Source organism: Symphalangus syndactylus, chromosome 13 (genome assembly GCF_028878055.3).
Source record: "Symphalangus syndactylus isolate Jambi chromosome 13, NHGRI_mSymSyn1-v2.1_pri, whole genome shotgun sequence".
In the NCBI taxonomy this organism is placed as follows: Eukaryota; Metazoa; Chordata; class Mammalia; order Primates; family Hylobatidae; genus Symphalangus; species Symphalangus syndactylus.
In genome coordinates, this window is record NC_072435.2 from 11,930,626 (window position 1) to 11,950,668 (window position 20,043).

General features: G+C 36.3%; 1 long non-coding RNA gene across 2 annotated transcripts in view; it reads right to left on the bottom strand.

The window, feature by feature from the left end:
- Nucleotides 1-20,043, bottom strand: part of LOC134732092 (uncharacterized) — a 399,240-nt gene that overhangs the window by 69,051 nt on the left and 310,146 nt on the right. For both annotated transcript variants that reach the window (XR_010115015.1, XR_010115016.1), the window contains exon 2: nt 9,990-10,111. This is a non-coding gene — a long non-coding RNA (uncharacterized lncRNA). The remainder of the gene's footprint in view (nt 1-9,989; nt 10,112-20,043) is intronic.

Consider the following 20,043-nt stretch of genomic DNA (forward strand, 5'->3'; position numbering starts at 1 on the left):
AAATCAATCACACATACGCACATACCCACACCTCTGTCACTTGCAAACTGCCTCATGTCATCAAGACTTTGCCATATCACTAAAAGTGACCATAATCCCCCATGTCCCTAAATCCAAATACCTTGATATAATTCTTGCTCAGTAAATTCAATCATCTTCAAATCAACTTCCAATCTCAACTGATTTTCTCCAACTTTATTGCTACACTCATAATCCCAACTACCATCATCCTTCAACTGGACAGGTGCAATAGTCAGCTAAATGAACCCCCTTCCTTCACTATTGTACCCTTCCACAATAGTACACCCTCCTAAGAGCTAACCTCATCGTATCACACATCCATCATACAATTCTCAATGTAGTTAATTTATATTCACACTTTGATATAAGATCTAGATTTGGTCCCTGAGAACACTCATGTAATCTCTCTCCATGCTCTTCCTTCATGGACATTCCAGCCAAACCGGCCTTCTTTTCTTTGTAAGAAACTATCAAGCTCTCTTTTTAAATTACAGAATCTTTATATCTGCCCTTCTTTCTGCTCAGAGCACCCCAGATCTTCAAAGTACCTTCCTCTTTGTCTTCACTCAACTCTCAAATGAAATATTACCTCCTCAGAGAGAAAAATGCTCTGAAATACCTACAGCCAGATCAGTGCCTTCCTCCTTGACAGTTTTACTCAGCCATGTTATCACATGTAATCTTCTTCGTAGTAGTGTACTTTATAGCCCTTCACACCATTGCTTTGTTTAGGTATTTGTATGTCTTCCTCCTCTTTCCCTCCTCACTACAGTATAGCCAATTGTGTCTTTGCCTTCTTCACTGCTATATCCCCTAGTGCCTGGTAGGCTTTCTATAAACAACCATTTATTGACTTATTGACTACATGTATATGCTAATCCTTTTTACTAATTGTTGTTACACTATAAATTTCTCTTCTCCCTCTCTTCGCTTCCCTCTTCTCATGTCCCTTGATGCTTCCTACTCAATATTAACATGGACATCATTTTGTGTCTTCAGCATTTCTCTTTTCATTATATTATGATAGGTTAATTTTCCTAAGAAAACACTATTTTGACAAAAGCAAAGCATTAAAGTAAAGTAGCATAGGATCAATTTTTTCCGATTGAAAAGGAAACACCATCTTTCCGAGAAGACAATTCCACCAGGAAACAAAACAAACACACACATTTCCGGTAAGTCCTAGTTCCCAAGACTTGAAGCCAGTATGTTTTTCCACTTTCAAGTATCCTTGACTGTAGAGATAAAAAGTATCCACTTAGAGATATTAGCTCATTACCACTGCCTAAATTTGGTTTCCAGAAACACAACTTAATATGACATCAATGGATGTGATAATCATTTGAAAGTAGCTTTATCAAAATCATCCAACAGAACAAGTTACTTTCCTAATTAGCATCCTCGGTTAAATACCTAAATCTGATGAATAATAAGTTATGCATTATGCTAAATTGCATTGGCTCACTATCTTAGAATGCTTTCAAACTAATTAAAAATGAGATATTCAGTGATGAGAAATATAAAAAGATAAAAACCTATTTCAATCAGTTAAATTAGAATTTAACATTTCTTCAATACGCTCTTTTGTAGTCAATTGCAAGAGTAATAAAGCAAAATTATTGAGTCTTTAATAGTGACCGTTCAAAATTCATAGTGAATTATTAAAAAGAAAACTAAGGTCCCTGCCAACTTTCCACCTCACTTCAAAGCATAGCCAAGGTCATTACAACAGCAAGTAAAAGACTCCACACAATTCCCACTTCTTCGCCTCTATTCTGTTACTTCTGGAATCTTCTACTACTCCAAATTGTGTGTTTGCTCCAGACTCAGCAGTTCTCACCACCTTGTTCTTCCAATTGCCATCTTCTCTGTGCGGCCTTTCTTGACTACCCAGTTAAAAATTATCCTATCAAAATTATCTGATCCCCATCCAGGATTACTTTTACCATCTAACTTACGATACTTTGCATATTTATGTGGCTCATTGTCTGTTATCTGTCTCCCTAAGTTAGAATGCGAGCCTCATGATGGCAGAGTTTTGGTCAATTTCCTTCACTCAATAATTCCTGACCCAAAGTAAACACTTCATAAGTATTTTTTGAGTATACTAATATATAGTCTGAATTATCAAGGAACTTATAAATAAATAAAGACACAACCCAGCATATAGTGCAGCTTGAGAAATATTGATAGTGTGGTACAGGAGGAGGTATGTAAACTATGAGAAGCAACAGTTAAATAAGAAGCAATCCAGAAAGACACACAGTGTGGGTGACATCTGAGTTAAAGGACAGAAGGTAAGAAGATAACCAGATGGAGAAAAGAGAGGAAGATCTTACAAACAAGCATCAGAAGTTACCATAAGAAAAGCAAGTACAAAATCATCAGAAGAAAAACAATTGCATCCCAGTTATTACCACAAACATAATTAACTATGAAAACCCAGAACAGTTCATGCTTTGATAATGCTAAAGTTGATACGTAGATTAAGATGTGATATAACAATCTGCAAATCTTAGTTTTCAGAAAACCTTTTTAGGCAAGATATGATGATTTAAGGAAGAAAAGTTGCTGATGGATGAGGCATGTTGTCCCTTAAAGACAAACACTATGAAGACTGCGTACAGCCTTTATAATGGAAAGGTGCCACGTTTTTTCTTTTTTAAGTCCTTGGAATCTCAGTTGGCAACTTTGAAATTCATGTGTAATTCATGAGTTTTTTAAAAGAAATGTAATAAATAACACAAGTGATTCTAGAGCTTGTCTTTAGGCTGAGGTAGATATTGGCATTATAAATTGAAGTGCTAGAAAGGAACAATAAGAATTAAGAATAAGCAGTAATTTCTGCCAAGATCTGTGGCACCCAGTCTCACACATAAGGCTTTTTGGAATCTCTTGGTTTCCAAGGTTCAGGCTCTCATACTTTAGTTTGTACATAAAGGACTTAAGTTATTCTTAAAGCACAGTTTTAGCACTTCACACCAGGAGATGGTTATGAGACTGATCACAGGATAAAGTGAAATAGGATGTGTGCCTACTTGTAGAAGGAACCTCGTTCCTTTTGCCATTCTATTCCTACTTTTCTGGCAGGAAAGTCCTAGAAAAAATTTCATATACAGATTAATTTTAAACAATTTACATTATATTTTACTATTATTAGCTTCTAGAATATCTTAGCTTAGGCTGGCCCTGGTGGCTCACACTTGAAATCCCAGCATTTTGGGAGGCTGAAGTGGGCGGATCAACTGAAGTCAGGAGTTTGAGACTAGCCTAGCCAACATGGTCAAACCTAGTCTCTACTAAAAATCCAAAAATTAGCCGGGTGTGGTGATGCGTACCTGTAATCCCAGCTACGCAGGAGGCTGAGGCAGGAGAACCATTGAGCCTGGGAGGTGGAGGCCGCAGTGAGCCAAGATTGTGTCACTGCACTCCAGCCTGGGCAACAGAGCAAGACTCTGTCTCACAAAAACAAAAAACAAACAAACAAAAAAAGAGTATCTTAGCTTATATATTTCTCACATCTGATCCTACCACTTTACTTCTTTTTTCCTGTTTATACCAATTATTTCTATTCCTCTTTACATATAGGCAGAAAGATAAGACTAAAATATGTCATAGACAATGACATCTAGTAAATTGACATATTCTTCATGTTTAATTCCACAACAGATTTCAAATACAACCAAAATCTCCAAATAAAATCTTAATTCTAAATTGAGTGCTTGTACAGTCTTCAAATATGTTCAAATAGAACATCAAAGCTCAATAAAAATAGTTATATCACTTGGGATGGTGTTTAAAATATTTTTTCCTAAATAAATTCAGCTTCAGAGGATGAGAAAACCTTCGTTAGGAGATGTTTTAAAGAACAAATTAAGTTAAATGTGAAGGAAATCATACTTTATTTTGTTGAATAGTAAGATTTTTTTGTTGCTATTGTGAATTAATGCCATCCAAATATTGAGTGATGTAATTCAATTTAGTAAAAGAAAAAAGTCTAAATTATCAACTTCTTTCCTTATAAAAATGAAATATGCTATAACTTGCATTTTTTCCATGGCAATGACCCTGATGATCAGAGAGGTTAAAACCTAAAAACATTTAAAATCATCTAATCTAAATTATAAAAAAGAAATCCCTTTCTTCAGAAAAAATAATTTTTTAAGGAAGCACTCAAAAACCAATCTCTACTAGTAGATATACAGCATACACATCTCTTACTATCTCCCATGCAGACTGCATAAAAAGGCGTGCTGGCTACTTTTAAGAAAACAACATTCAGATGTCTGGAAAGTATCTGAAATGCATGATTAATCTACACAGATAATTTTCTCAAGAAACCAAATTTTGAAGACAAGTAATTCAAAAGTCTATTGTCTATAAAGTAAATCCGCTGGTATTCTTAAACTGCTGTAATCCTTTCTCTGTTTACCTTATACTGTGCACCTCTCAAGCTATGGGAATGCATGTCATCTCTAAGAAGAGCTGACTTCTTTTGTGGGAAAAAGCTGTTGGAAATGACTGTTAGGATTTCAAATGTTTGGGAGTGTGTATTCATGTGGGTTTTACGTGTTGAGTATTTGCATTTATAATTTTAAGATGCTTAAATCAAAAACTAAAATGACCTATGCAACATAATTCTGCCATAGGATAAATTAAATTCAATTAAATGTTCCCATACAAATTATTATCTACCACAATGTAAAAATATTTATATGTCACAAAGATGTAAGAAACACTGACTTCTATTATACAGCAGAGTTCAATTTCACTACTACTTAGCTTGATGATATTTTAAGGTCATGTCTCTTGGAATACACATTCAATATTCATTGCCAAATGTCTGAGCTCACCTCTCTTGAAGCAATATTCAATTATCAAATGAAAATAATTTACCAAGCAACCTCACAAAACACAAACTCTAGGTAGCATCAAGGTTTTTCAAAGTGATTATTCCTTACTGGTCGAGATCCTAAGATATTAAAACTCATAGATCACATTATCTGAGATTTTCTAATTGAAAAGCTGTAGCTGTAAACCTTTCATTCAAAGTCGGATACTACCTTCAGCCGTCAAAAGAATTATGCAATCACTTAAACTTCTGGAATGAAAGAGAAAATGAAGGGAAAATAAAAGTAACTGAAATGCACTGAGAAATGAACATAAGGAACCAAATGGAGGCAAAGACAGAGAGAGAGAGAGAGGGCTGTTTATCTAACCTTCCCTTCTTGAGTGGGTTTTCTCTGATATCTCTAGAGAACAATTGGATGTGTAACAATGAAATACAAAACACAAGATATTGTCTTCGTATAATTACTTGTAATGATTCCAAGATGGCATAATTTGAGAACCTGCTAAATAGGACAACAAGTGATCTGCTTTTCCAAAATTTTGCCCCTTACCTTCTATATTATTTCATGGTGAAGATCAATAAAACTGAAAATTGGAATTGCCAGATATTATCAGATTTTATTTTTTGAATGCTTAACAGCTGACTCAAAATCTGGTCATAAAAATGGAAGTTAAATTAAATTGTCCTCAAAATTTAAGTTTGCTACATTTGTAAGAACCACTTGCTTCTTCAAAATCTCAAACTTTCTCATATCGAGCAGCAAATTGAAGTGAGGAATTTAAGCATGTAAATTCATCGTGGAAACCAAATTGATTAAAATTTTCTGTGTATTCATGATAATGTTTAAAATTTTTGCTACATTTAAACCCTAAGTTAGTTACAAAAACTCTAAAATTATGCTTGTTTAAAAACTTGGGCTAACTTGCTTTTGAAAACATACTGACATATTCGTTCCATTCTTCTTATAATTATTTTTTTGTCACTCCCAAACAGCACACCATTGTATATATCCCCAAAATAGCACTTCTTTGTTAAAGCCATTAAGACAGAAATATTTTTGAGCCAGGTGCAATGGCTCATGCCTGTAATCTCAGTACTTTGGGAGGCCTAGGTTAGAGGACTGCTTGAGGATAGGAGTTTGTGACCTGCCTGGGCAACATAGCAAGACCCAGTCTTTACAAATGAAATGAAAATAAAATATAAAATAAACTGGCTGGGCATAGTAGTGCACACCTGTGGTCACAGCTACTAGAAGGCTGAGATGAGAGGACTATATGAACCCAGGAGTTTGGGGCTGTGAATGAGCTATGACTGCACCACTGCACTTCAGCCAGAACTATGGGTTGGTGAGTCAGAAATAAGTTCTCAGTTCTGAATATAATAACTGCTCCTGGCACTCCCCAGAATGAGCTGGGTTTTCTTTTGCCTCTCTATAGTCCCTCTTCCTCAGGAAATACCCCCATGGTTCTGCCCGCTGTGCTATTAATTACACCAATGCTTATTATATGTCAGTTCAGTTTTATCTAGATTCTCCCAAAGTCAGTGCTGAACTTAGTTGTTTGAAAATGTATATATTGTAATAGTTACCAAAAAGACAAAATACAGCTAGATATTTATGCTATTTGTTTTATTTCCATCGTAGGTATATTTCCTTTTAAAATTCATGAATATCTTTTTCTAAGGATTGTCTCCGTTTCCAGATGTTAAGCACTTTCTCATGCACACACCACCTAAGCAGCAAAGACACAGAGTCCACGTCAGGGAATGTCACATTCAGGATAAGCACCTATTATTCTGTAATTCAGAAGTAGGAAAATGGATGTCCTCAAGCAGATGCTTTTCTTGACAGATACAAAAAATTGACAAGGATCATTGACTTACTTCCAACTCACCATTCATCCCTTTTCTCTTATTTTGACCCTAAGGGTCCAAGACGGATAATGGCCCTACATTCTTATTTGGAATTCAGATTTCAGACTTCATTTCTTCTATCATTGTTTATAAGTAGTGGTTGCACACAGTTGCGATAATACTATGACATTAATCTACATTCCTCGTTAAATCGATTTTTGCCTTCCATTTTTTGAGCTTAGCTACAATTTCTCACATGGTTTCTCTAGGAAGATTCCCCAATGACTGAAACATTTAGAACATGGTCCATTCATAAATATGACATTGGGATTCCCCAACGACTGAAACATTTAGAACATGGTCCATTCATAAATATGACATTGGGATTCCCCAACGACTGAAACATTTAGAACATGGTCCATTCATAAATATGACATTGGGATTCCCCAACGACTGAAACATTTAGAACATGGTCCATTCATAAATATGACATTGGGATTCCCCAACGACTGAAACATTTAGAACATGGTCCATTCATAAATATGACATTGGGATTCCCCAACGACTGAAACATTTAGAACATGGTCCATTCATAAATATGACATTGGGATTCCCCAAAGACTGAAACATTTAGAACATGGTCCATTCATAAATAAGACATTGGGATTCCCCAACGACTGAAACATTTAGAACATGGTCCATTCATAAATATGACATTGGGATTCCCCAATGACAGAAACTTTTAGAACATGGTCCATTCATAAATATGACATTGGGATTCCTCAATGACTAAAACATTTAGAACATGGTCCATTCATAAATATGACATTGGGATTCCCCAATGACTGAAACATTTAGAACATGGTCTATTCATAAATAGGAAGAGCTTGTGTAGAAACTATAATTTACTTATCCTATTATGCTTAAGAAATTATGTGAAATAATGTGAAAATAATCTTATAACATTTGCATGCATATTTGCTGCAAGAGTCATAATTCATTGATACTTAATCATAATCTTGGATATGGTGGGTCCCAATAACCAGTATTTCATGCAAGACTGTAAACTTAATAGAGAGAAAACCTTATTTATAAATTTTCATGTGTTCTTTTCTTGACAATAAGGAGCTGTGAGATTTGTATTTTAAAAGATACTTAGTAATAAAAACTTTAATTTTTAAAACTTTTAATTTTAAATTCTGCTTAATTGCATAAAAGTTAAAAGGTAATATTTAATATTTAATGAGGCTTATTGAGCTAAATGATGATATGCAGCTTGGGTTATACTTGCAATTATAAGATTTGCTCATTATACCTAAGCAATCTCCTTCACTCAATCTAGCTACCACAAAGGAAGCAAAATTCCCTGAATCATAATATCAAAGCATTCCATTATGTTTTCTATTAAGTTGTTGTGTTCTTTGAATCATTGTCTATTTTAATTTATCCTTTTAGAAAGAAAACAAATTACTTAATTTGCATTTCCCACTAGAAGCTTCACTACAGCTAGACTTGGAATTGATTTCAGGCCATTTTTTAATAAATGATTGTCCCTAGTGAAAGATAGAATACTTGAGCCATCAATATTGAGTAAATAAAAGGGTTTGGGCAAATAAGAGAGAAGATACCTATTTTTCTCAAATATTTTAAATATCTAATAACCTATTCCTCATCTAAAACAAGCCACAATTACTGGAAATGATGGTCAGAGGAAGGTTTTAGCAACCCTGTGTAATACTACATGTCATGTTGGATCGCTATTACAGAGAAACAGTTGTCATGCTGCATTTTAGTAATTCTACACATTACCAGAGAAATAGACAACTCTTATAGCCACAGAAATCCAACGTAGCTACTGTCTACATATTCTTGTTTCAGACCTTTGGTGAAAAAAACTACTATGTGTATTGAATATATTTTATATTAGTTTTATCACAAAAAAGAAAAATGAGAATTCTATTAGATGCAAATACAAATTCTGAATGACAGGAAAGAAAAATTAAAATCAAAGCTGATCTTAATTAACAAAATGTATTATCTGCTTACATGTATATACAACTGTTCATATAAAGGCACAGATGCATTTGTGGTTTTGAAAAATATCTATTTCATTTCAAAACTTCATTGAACAATATTACATATGGCAAGAAAACTGCTTTTTTTGAAGGATCTTTTAAAAAGTGTTAAACTTTATTAGATACTTCAAACTAGCAAAGCTCAACTTCATCACAATTATATAATAACACTGCACACTTTCAATTTTATCTGGAGAAATATACCTATCCCTTGAAATAACTCTGTAAACTTCCTGCTCACAGATTTCATTTCAAGCCTTGAAAATGCAGGAAATCAATGCCGAATATACTTGCCCCGAAAGGAAAAGAAAATTTCAGCGATGTCAGGATGTTTTATCACATAAAATACAGAATTGCAATTTGTATCTGAGCAGGCAACACACCTCCAAAAATAATACAATACTTATCACAAAATACATTCACAGATACTAGATTTGGCACAAACCACTCCATACAGCTATTGATGAAATCAGTATTGAAAGCCTTATTACAAAATCTATGGCCTTTTTCTACGCTCCAACAGACATTTCAGGATGCCACAACCTTGCAGCTCCACTCTCTCATTAATTTCCCCTAAATACACTTGGCAGAAGAATGAGAAACGTCACATTTTTCATTTAATTTCTAAAGAACATCGCATCCTTTAAGAATAGGTTCTTGAAATTTTAAAATGTAAAACATAAAAACCCTAAAGAGACAAACATCCAAAAACATAAAAACCCTAAACAGACAAACGTCCAAAAACTTTTCTTCAAAATCACGACAACTTTATATGCTACGTGTTCTTGTAAAATACCACACACACAAACTCACAGGCACACCCACCCACCCAAAACCCACACACACGCATATTTATGGCCTCGTAACACCTCACATATATATACATATCACCAACTACAACAGAGACACATGCATATATATGGCTTCATAAAACCTCACATATATATACATATCATCAATTACAACAGAGAAAAGCCAATTTCAGAAAGATGGCTTCAATTTTGATGCATTTACTCACACCTAATTCTATTTCAATTTAACTGGTGCAGAGATTACAATGCCCTGTAACAAAAACCTGACGGAAGATTGTAACAAATTGCTTAAACATCAAACCAAAGACTCAACATAATTTCATCACAAAGTGAAATTCGCATCCAACTCGCAAAGAATTAGAAAATCCTTGCACTTACCTTGGCCTTGTCCATTCCCCAGATGACCCCAAAAGACCACCGTCATCATCAACAGCCCCGGAGCCCACGTCCACATCCTTCTAGTGACACGCTCATGTCTTCTGGCCATTGCATCTTAAACTCTGCATATTCAGTGGGGTGGATGTGAAAGTACAATAAATTACATTCTTAGAGAAATACACTATGACTCAAATCCCATATCTAATATGCACTGTGCATTTCTGAATTATCCTGCCTACAAGGAGGTATATTTGAAAATCATGCTTCCCTTTAGGGTTGTCATATTGATGATTAATACGAAAGCTCATTCATTTTTAATCTTTAAGCATTCATCTGAATTACATTTTTAATATCATTTTCCAAAACAGGCCACTTAACCTATGAATGTTAAAAAGTACTCCGGATATACATATTGGAGTTCAGTCAAGCAAAAGCATGGTGTATGGACACTACTTAAGTATAACTTGATATTTAGGCAAATTGATGAATTTAACATACCATGTAATCTCTACATATATACAAAAGGACTTTTCAACACATTTATGTAAGTTTTGCATAAATACCCTTGAAAATATTCTCAAGTTTTAAGTGGTATTCTAATTATGTCAGTAATTTTAACTGAATAAAGAGATGCATCATGTGCAAAAACTAATCTTGTTTACTTAAAATTGAGAGTAAAATTAATTATAGAAGGTACAAAACACTTGTAATTTTGATTTCAGATATATGACCCACAGGAACCTTCATATATACAAATATTATACACATATATGCAATGTATATTTGAATGTTCATTTTGAAACTGTTTTTCATACTGATACATGAAAATACTTAAATGTCCACCAAAGCAAGGTTATTTATTCATACATTTGAATGATATACAGTAGCTCAAAAGAATAAACTTGAGTTGCATGTACTAATATGGATAAGTGTCCAAAATGAAGAGTGAAGCAAAATTAGCAAATTTAATAATGATAAGTTCAAAACTACACCTTTCATATGTAAACATGTGCAATAGTTAAAACTATATATTTTATGTTGCATAAATATATAATACAGTATAATAACGCATAAGAATGATAAACACCTTCAAGACCAAAGTTAGGAAATTACAAGACTACAATTTAGATGGTTACTAGGTGGAATTTTAAATCAGAGGTTACTCCTAAATCCCAATTTTTCCACAGTTGACAAAATACGGAGTTAAGAAAAATAAACTTAATGATTTCCAGAATGAACGCTTTATTCAAAATGCTACGTAATTACAATTCTAATAAACTTGCAAGGGAATCCAGTCACCCAGAAATTTTTTATGCCTTTCTCCTACATCACGAAAGGGGAAGATTTAATTACCAACTTTGCATTACTTAACGTCAGACACATAGTATCAGAGCTAAAGAGAAATTTAAGAAACACCTCACTCAACCTCTCTATTTTAAATGACCAAATGAGTTGAGAAGGTTACAATGGCATTTCTAAGTTCATATGTAAAAACAGAATTTTGATGACAATGACAGTTTAAGTACTAATAAACACTCCTTGAAAAGTTACTGTAATCCAGGTTATTTGACTGTGCTAAATGCCTTACATTCTTTACCCAATTCAGTTTTCACAGAAATCCTATGAACAAAGCACTTCCACAATTTACCACTTCACAGCTAAGAAAACAAGGCTTAGAGAAATGCTACACGATCCCCTAGTCATGAGGTTAGTAGGTACCACTGTGGAGACTGAGGCAAAACAGGACGATTTCAAAGCCTATGCTCTGAACAAGTAAACACTAAGCAGGAATTTAGTTCTAGATCTCCCAGTTGTAGTCCAATAATCAGCCAAAAAATGGTGCTGAGAAGAGGGGAAAGAAAGATGTCTTGTATATGGAGCCTCAAATATTTGATCCCAAATAAATCTTCAAATTGAAAATCATTAGAGCACAAGGCAATAGAATTATTAGTTTGTTTCTAAAATCATCAACCTTTCCCAAGTTGAACATACAAGTATATTTTATCATACATATACTATATGTGTGTATAACGTGTGTTTATCTAAGTATTCCTGTGGTTTATATATCTGGATTTGGAATTACAAGTGTTTTGTGGTTTATTATTTATTTATTATTATACTTTGAGTTTTGGGGTACATGTGCACAATGTGCAGGTTTCTTACATATGTATCCATGTGCCATGTTGGTGTGCTGCACCCATTAACTCGTCATTTAGCATTAGGTGTATCTCCTAATGCTGTCCCTGCCCCCTTCCCCCACCCCACAACAGTCCCCAGAGTGTGATGTTCCCCTTCCTGTGTCCACGTGTTCTCATTGTCTCCCTCTGTTGCTCTGGCTGGAGTCAGTGGTGTGATCATAGCTCACTGCAGACTCCAAGTCCTAGGCTCAAGCGATACTTTTGCCTCAGCCTCTCAAGTAGCTCGGACTACAGGCACGCACCACCATCCCCGGCTAATTGTTTTACAGAGATGGGGTCCCACCGTGTTGCTTGACTGGTCTCAGCCTCTTTAAGTCAAGGGATCCTCCCACCTAGACTTCCGAAAGCACTGAGATTACAGGTGTCAGCCACCTTGCGTTTTTTGATTTCTTCAATTAATTTTACTTATACACTTGATTACACAAGATTAATTTTGTGTACATAATGAATCTCTTTTGAGGTTTAAGTTACTGATTAATTAGAGTACCACTTAACAAGCGTGTCATCCCAGCACTTTGGGAGGCTGAGGTGGGCGGCTCACCTGAGGTCAGGCATGAGCCACTGTGCCCGGCTTACACACATTCTTTTCACTCCTGCTTTCAGATCTCTATTCCCTTCTAATTCCAGTGGAACCACTTTCACTTAGTATCAAAATATCCAGATCCACTCATCAAAGTGTAAATAATCCTTCAGCAAATTATCTTTGCAAATCTACTTTTATGTAATATTTCCTTAACTTCTTCTTACCTACATCCAGTAGTCATTTTACAAGGCAGAATATTTTCTATTTTATATAGAACTGAGGCAGTATTTGAAAAAAATCTCAAAACACTCTTCAGGAAGGACTGGCATCTAAAACACCAGTTCCAATATATATTTTAGTAACATTTTAAAGGACAGATGGTTTTCAAAATGTTATTATAATTTAAAAAAATGTAACCTTCCTCTCTGAGTTCATGTTTTTGGAAAACTAATATTTCATAAATGCCAAGTTACTATGATGTATTGTCTAAATGCTGCCCCTGACATTCTATAAATGTAAAAATCATAACCTTCTAACTAACTTTGGTATTAGTCAACAACTGTGCTGATGAAAAGTAAAATCAATTCATTTAAAAAAAATTTTCCATGAAAAAAAAAACAAGTAACTTGTAAGTAGTAGCGTAGATGAACCAAAAAATAAAGTAACATTAACCAGAAAGACATGCCATGGATTTCTCTAATCTTTTTTTGGAACACACTTTTCATGCATATGAAAATAAAAATTAAATATAAAATGCCTACTTTATGTATGTACATTTACTTGTGTCTATTTTTCTTTAAAGGTTAAAATAACTCCTAAAGCCTGCATAGCTGAGCCCATTGTGCTCTTCTGCCCATAAAGTAGATTGGATGTGCAGTGAAAGAGGTATAACTTAGGCTTTCAGATTAGTTATGACGATGGAAACACAATTCTATTCAATAGTGTTCATGTTGGTCTTTGAAATGTTTAAGGTCACAAGGCAAAAGAGAACAGACTTTAAGAATGTTCGTGTATTACTTCTCGTCTTACCCAATAGCTAGATTAGTTCAATAAGGCCAGTGTTTTGGAGTAAACAGCATTGTGAAATGTGTCGCGGAGTCCGGAGGCTCCACCACCTACCTCCAGGTAGTTGTTCTGTCCGGTGGAGCCTAGACTAATACCTTAGGAGATGCATTACATCTACAGGTACCAACTAGGAAGGGTAGTCTTGAATTAAATGGCTTTAGACACGTTATAAGAGCAAATCGAAGCTTCCAGGTATTAGAACTACTTCAATCACAGAGCGTCTCTGGGTTCTATCTGTGGCCAGCATCATGTCTCTGTCTGCCCTCCCCGAATGCTTTCTCTCATCATGTGGATCTTCTAGATGGTTTTATTCTTCCCCAGCCAGCCAACTTGATCAACAAGCCTAGGTATATTAGGTATGTATAAAGTTGGTTCTTAAATAAAGTCCATTTCTGTATCTAGGTAAGTAATGTCTTCAGACTTACAATTTCATTGATATCTATAAAGAGTGACTCTAGTTAGCTTCTAGTGTCAGTTTTCCTAGCAGCTTCTTTAAAAAAAAAAATCCTCTCTGTAACAAAGCTTCCTTGCAAGTATTGCTGTTGGCAATAGTCCTGTTTACTAAAATGCTTATCCGGTGAAACTTGCGCTGTGCCAGTGAGCCTGCAGGTTGATGGTCCTTTTGTTCAACTTCTCCATTATAAAGCAACCTCTCTGATCACCCTTTTAAAACTAAAGACCAAAGAGTCAAATGAGATCAGGAAGTGACCAGAGCTCACAGGTCATCAACTCCTCTTCTTAGCATATTATAGCACACAGTCTAAGCCCGAAAAACACAGCAGAACCCATTACAGCTCTCGAGTTCCAGTTATTAACATTGATTTTTTTCAATGGAAAATTTTCATTAGAAGCTATCACAGGACTCACATTCAGTAATAACTTAGATTAGGATACATACTGGAGCCTTTGTCCTTAGAGTAGGTGCCACTGAGTCACTATTAAAAGGAGTCTTTTTGACCTTAGTAAATTCTCACAGGGCTTATCTCAGTCTAAACTGTAACTGGCCTTTACTAGTGATGTCATGTGTAATTCAAATTAATATTGTAATGTATATAAATTGTATATATAGGTATAATACATGCATGTATTTACAATTATTTATTTTATTTTATTTTTTAATAAGATGAAACTTAGAGGTTAAAATATGACTCTAGGCCATTGTGCTTTAGAATGAAGAGCACAGACATGGGTTGGAAATGTAAATTTTGGCCCAATTTAATTTCTCTGACAAATTCATTAATGTCTTCAAGGTTCAGGCTGTATGTGTGAGACAAATGAAAACAGCTCTAAGATTCCTGAAAACCCTAAAGTATTAAAATTCCACTCTGCCATTAGTTCAGATAAATCATTTGCCAATTTGCCCCACAAGAACCAGGCATCTTTAAATGGTAACATAACATGCACTTCTCTCTCCCAAAGTGTAGTGCATAAACGTTCTGCTTCTGAATAACACAGGATGCCTGCTAAAATGTGCTGTCAGGGGTATTAGTAAGGAAATGTTGTATCAAAACTTCTGCAGATGTGGCCCTGAAATACACATTGTAATAAATCCTCCAGGCCTCTCAAGTTAGGAATAACTGGTTTATAAAATTGTACTTACTTAAAAATTATAGATAAACAGATTTTACCAAAACCCAGTTTTTCTGATCTGAATGAAATAAGGCTCTATATTCAGACTGACTTTTCAGTGAAAAACAACTTAAAATAGTGACAAATCATGTATAAGTTTAAATGAATATAACTAGGAGACCTGAAAACTCAGGTTTAGCAATCATCTTCCAACAGTTTGAGAGCCCACAGGAGCCACAGAGCCCTCATGTCTCCCCAGAGAAGCGGGGTGATTCTTCCCCCTAAACACCATGCAATTCTTCTTTTTTTTTTTTTTGAGACGGAGTCTCGCTCTGTCACCCAGGCTGGAGTGCAGTGGTGCAATCTCGGCTCACTGCAAGCTCCGCCTCCTGTGTTCACGCCGTTCTCCTGCCTCAGCCTCTCGAAGTAGCTGGGACTACAGGCGCCCGACACCACGACTGGCTAATTTTTTTTGTATTTTTAGTGGAGACGGGGTTTCACCGTGGTCTCGATCTTCTGCCCTCGTGATCCGCCCGCCTCGGCCTCCCAAAGTGCTGGGATTACAAGCGAGAGCCACCGCGCCCGGCCAACACCATGCAATTCTTGAAGTGAGTGAAAGCATTCCTGCTCACATTGATACCCTCTCAAGTGAACTCAAAGTTAAGCCATCTCCAGCCAGACCAGATACCCTGGCCCATATCTCATTCATTAATATATGTTGAGAAGCATTTGTTTCTTGGAAACTACATGAAGTGAATAGGCTGTGGACTCCACTGGACCTAGTGGTCTATATTTAACCAATTCCCTTCACACATATGTATCAGATGCTCTCTTAGTTACGGAGCTGCAGTGGTGAATAAGAAAGCCACAGTCCTGTACTCCTAGGGTTTCAATTCTGAAGACGAAGACAGGCACAGAAATCCAACTGAGCAAAGAGAAGAGATTATTACAAAATGTGTTCACATGCAAAGTGAAGCAAGGGACTGAATATCCAACAAGGGTGTTGGGGCGAACATTAGATATAATCTTAATTCACATAATATAAGATTCATACATATAATTTTTATATATAGATATATTAATTTGGGCCGGGCGTGGTGGCTTATGCCTGTAATGCCAGCATTTTGGGAGGCCAAGGCGGATGGATCACTTGAGTCCAGGAGTTTGAGACCAGTGTGATCAACATGGCAAAACCCCATCTCTACTAAAAGTAAAAAAGTTAGCCGGGTGTAGTGGTGTGCGCTTGTAGTCCCAGCTACTCAGGAGGCTGAGAAAGGAAAACTGCTTGAACCCAGGAGGCAGAGGTTTCCGTGAGCCAAGATTGTGGCACTGCACTCCAGCCTGGGTGACACAGCAAGACCCTGTCTCAAAAGAAAAAGAAAAAAAGTAATATTAATTTGGATTATACAGACTCTAACCACTTCTTTCAAGTGAGAATATTTAAGCTAAGACCTGAGAATAAAAAGATTTAGCTTTTCATACAATACAGAAAGATTCGTCTTATAGGAAAAACCCCCAGTGTTCAAGGACCCTAATATATGAGCAAGATCTTGGCATGTAGAAGAAACCTGTGAATTGGATGAAATGAAAAACTGAAAAGTAGGAATCTGGATGAAGTACAGAAGGGAGAAAGACTAATGTGAGACGTGGCTGAAAGAGAAGGATATGTGAAACAGTACAGGTCTTCATTAGTAATGATGAGGAACATAAATCTTAGTCCAAGTACACCAGAAAAGTGGGAGAGTTGGAAACTGAAAGACATGTTAAGAGATCACTTTGGTTTCTCTGTAGCTAACAGGGTGTCGGAGATAAGAATTAAAGTAAGTTGACTAAGGATGACCTAAGAAAATAAGCGTAGGTAAGAAAATATGTGGCTCTGGCTAGGCTGGGGACATTGGAAATCCAAATAGGTGGAGGAAATTACAGATGTATTTGGAACCAAAATATTTTTTAAATGAATGTTGAATTGGATATTGTCAGAATATTGAGGAAGGGCCAAAAATGACTTATAAGCATCTAGCATGGCTGGCAGTGCCACTTACTATCATGTGGGAAACCAGGACATGTTACCTCTGAATTATTCGAGTGGTATTGTCACGTAAATCATCAACTCCCAGAATAAAGGTCTGGACCAAACTCTAAGACTGGAAATTATGAGCTGTTTAGTAGTGTTTAGAGCTTAGAGAGAGTATGTGTGTGGAGAGAAAAGAAGAGCAATTAGGACAGAACCCTTAGAAACATCAACATTTAAAATTTGGGAAGAGAAAGAGAAACAAATAAATTGTGGGAAAATGAAGCTCAGGGTAGTTGCAAGGGAATGCTAAAAATGAACTATGGCATTTGAGGAGGAAAACGTGGAAACTGAAAGCAAGAGAGTACGGATGGATCGTGAGGGAGCAGCAGCATCTGTGTCCTAAGGAGAGTCTCAGTGAAAATGAAGGGTTGTAGGAATGAGGACATCTGGGCCAACGAGCTGGCAAGGAGTGATGTCCAGGAGGCAGAATATTTGCATCTAGATCCTGGTGGTACATACCCTTATAGAAAATATTTCAGATTTGATGACAATAAAGTGGAGGAAAGAAAAAAAGTAATGGAAATAAAGATGTCAAAAAACGGGGAACCGAGGTTTGTACTGGTCCTTTCACGTGAAAGCTGAGCCACTAAAATGATGGCTGAACTTGCCTGAAGATGATATTGAGCAAAAGATCTAAAGCCTTAAATAAATGGCAAGAGGCCAGGTGCAGTGGATCATGCCTGTAATCCCAGCACTTTGGGGGGCTGAGGCAGGCATATCACCTGAGGTCAGGAGTTCGAGACCAGCCTGGCCAACATGGCGAAACCCCGTGTCTACCAAAAATACAAAAATTAGCTGGGTGTGGTGGTATGCACCTGTAATCCCAGTTACTCAGGAAACTGAGGCAGGAGAATCACTTGAAACCGGGAGGAGGAGGTTGCAGTGAGCCGAGATCACACCATTACACTCCAGCATGGGTGACAGAGCAAGACTCCATCTCAAAAAAAAAAAAAAATAAGACCAGAGTGCCCAGGAGGGAGGTCTGTTGATGATGGTAATACCAAAGGGGCATGGCTGATATTTCCAAGGGGTTTGAGTTTCAAAGGAACAGTCTAATTTGCAAGGAGCGGAGAAATTAACAGTCTAGAAGTTGTAACGGGAACCAAGAACAACCACCTCGGCTTCCAGCCATAGGTATGTGGAGGGTGAGAAAAAGACCTGTCTCAATTTATGAAAGCTAGAGGAAAAACTGCACTTTAGTATCAACCAACTTTTGTTTTAAGATAATTACAAACCAATATGGAACTTAGCAAGAGTCAATTTTGACAGTTTCCTGCAGCTTAGTAAATTCTGCACAAAATTAAGATTTAACACAAAAGTAGAGAAAAATTTTAATGGCATAGCACATTTCTTCACAATTCCTTAAACCAAATAATTCCCTGTTCTTCTAACTCTCACCTTGCACTATCAACTAGGCTTCTTATTCAATGAACGGTTTAAGTCTACTAAGACACACACACACACACACACACACACGTCTTATCCAGCTGCAGATCTCATTTTTGAAGGTACATTGAAAGTACACAGATCATTCTATAATCATCAACTATGAAGATTGTGAGCAACTGGAACAAGTATTCTTGGAAAAGAAGTTTCCTGTGTATAAGAAAAAAAAGAGTCCAACTCTGGGAACTGACTTGGCTGAGTCATCATTATATGCCACTGGCAAGAAATCAAGAAGTAACTCAGGACTGATAAACTTTGTTAAAGGAAATGGAAACAGCCTATCTGTGAGGCTTAATTCTTGATAATCTGGCCAAGATATAGCATCTGGATAAGAGTTCACTGACTCAACTAAATTTTGTGAAGGTGAAGTACTTGTTAAAATGAAAGATCTATTTAGAGAGAAATAAGTAGACATAATGTCTGCACTATGGATAGGTGTATACCTGTTTTTTGCAAAAACAGTTTGTATCTTTGAAATGCTGGTTTGCCCTGGACAGAGCTAACTTAAATAGAGACCAGGTGCGGTGGTTCATGCCTGTAATCCCAGCACTTTGGGAGGCCGAGGAGGGTGGATCATGAGGTCAGGAGATCGAGACCATCCTGGCTAACACGGTGAAACCCCGTCTGTACTAAAAATGCAAAAAATTAGCCGGGCATGGTGGCGGGCACCTGTAGTCCCAGCTACTCTGGAGGCTGAGGCAGGAGAATGGTGTGAACCCGGGAGGCGGAGCTTGCAGTGAGCCGAGATCGCGCCACTGCACTCCAGCTGGGTGACAGAGCGAAACTCCGTCCCAAAAATATATATATATAGATTTTTATATATATATATGTATATATACCCAAAGGATTATAAGTCATGCTGCTATAAAGACACATGCACACGTATGTTTATTGTGGCACTATTCACAATAGCAAAGACTTGGAACCAACTCAAACGTCCAACGATGGTAGACTGGATTAAGAAAATGTGGCTGGATACATATGTAACAAACCTGCACATTGTGCATATGTACCCTAAAACCTAAAGTATAATAAAAAAAAGAAAAAAAAAAGAAAATGTGGCACATATACACCATGGAATACTATGCAGCCATAAAAAAGGATGAGTTCATATCCTTTGTAGACACATGGATGAAGCTGGAAACCATAATTCTCAGCAAACTATCACAAGGACAAAAA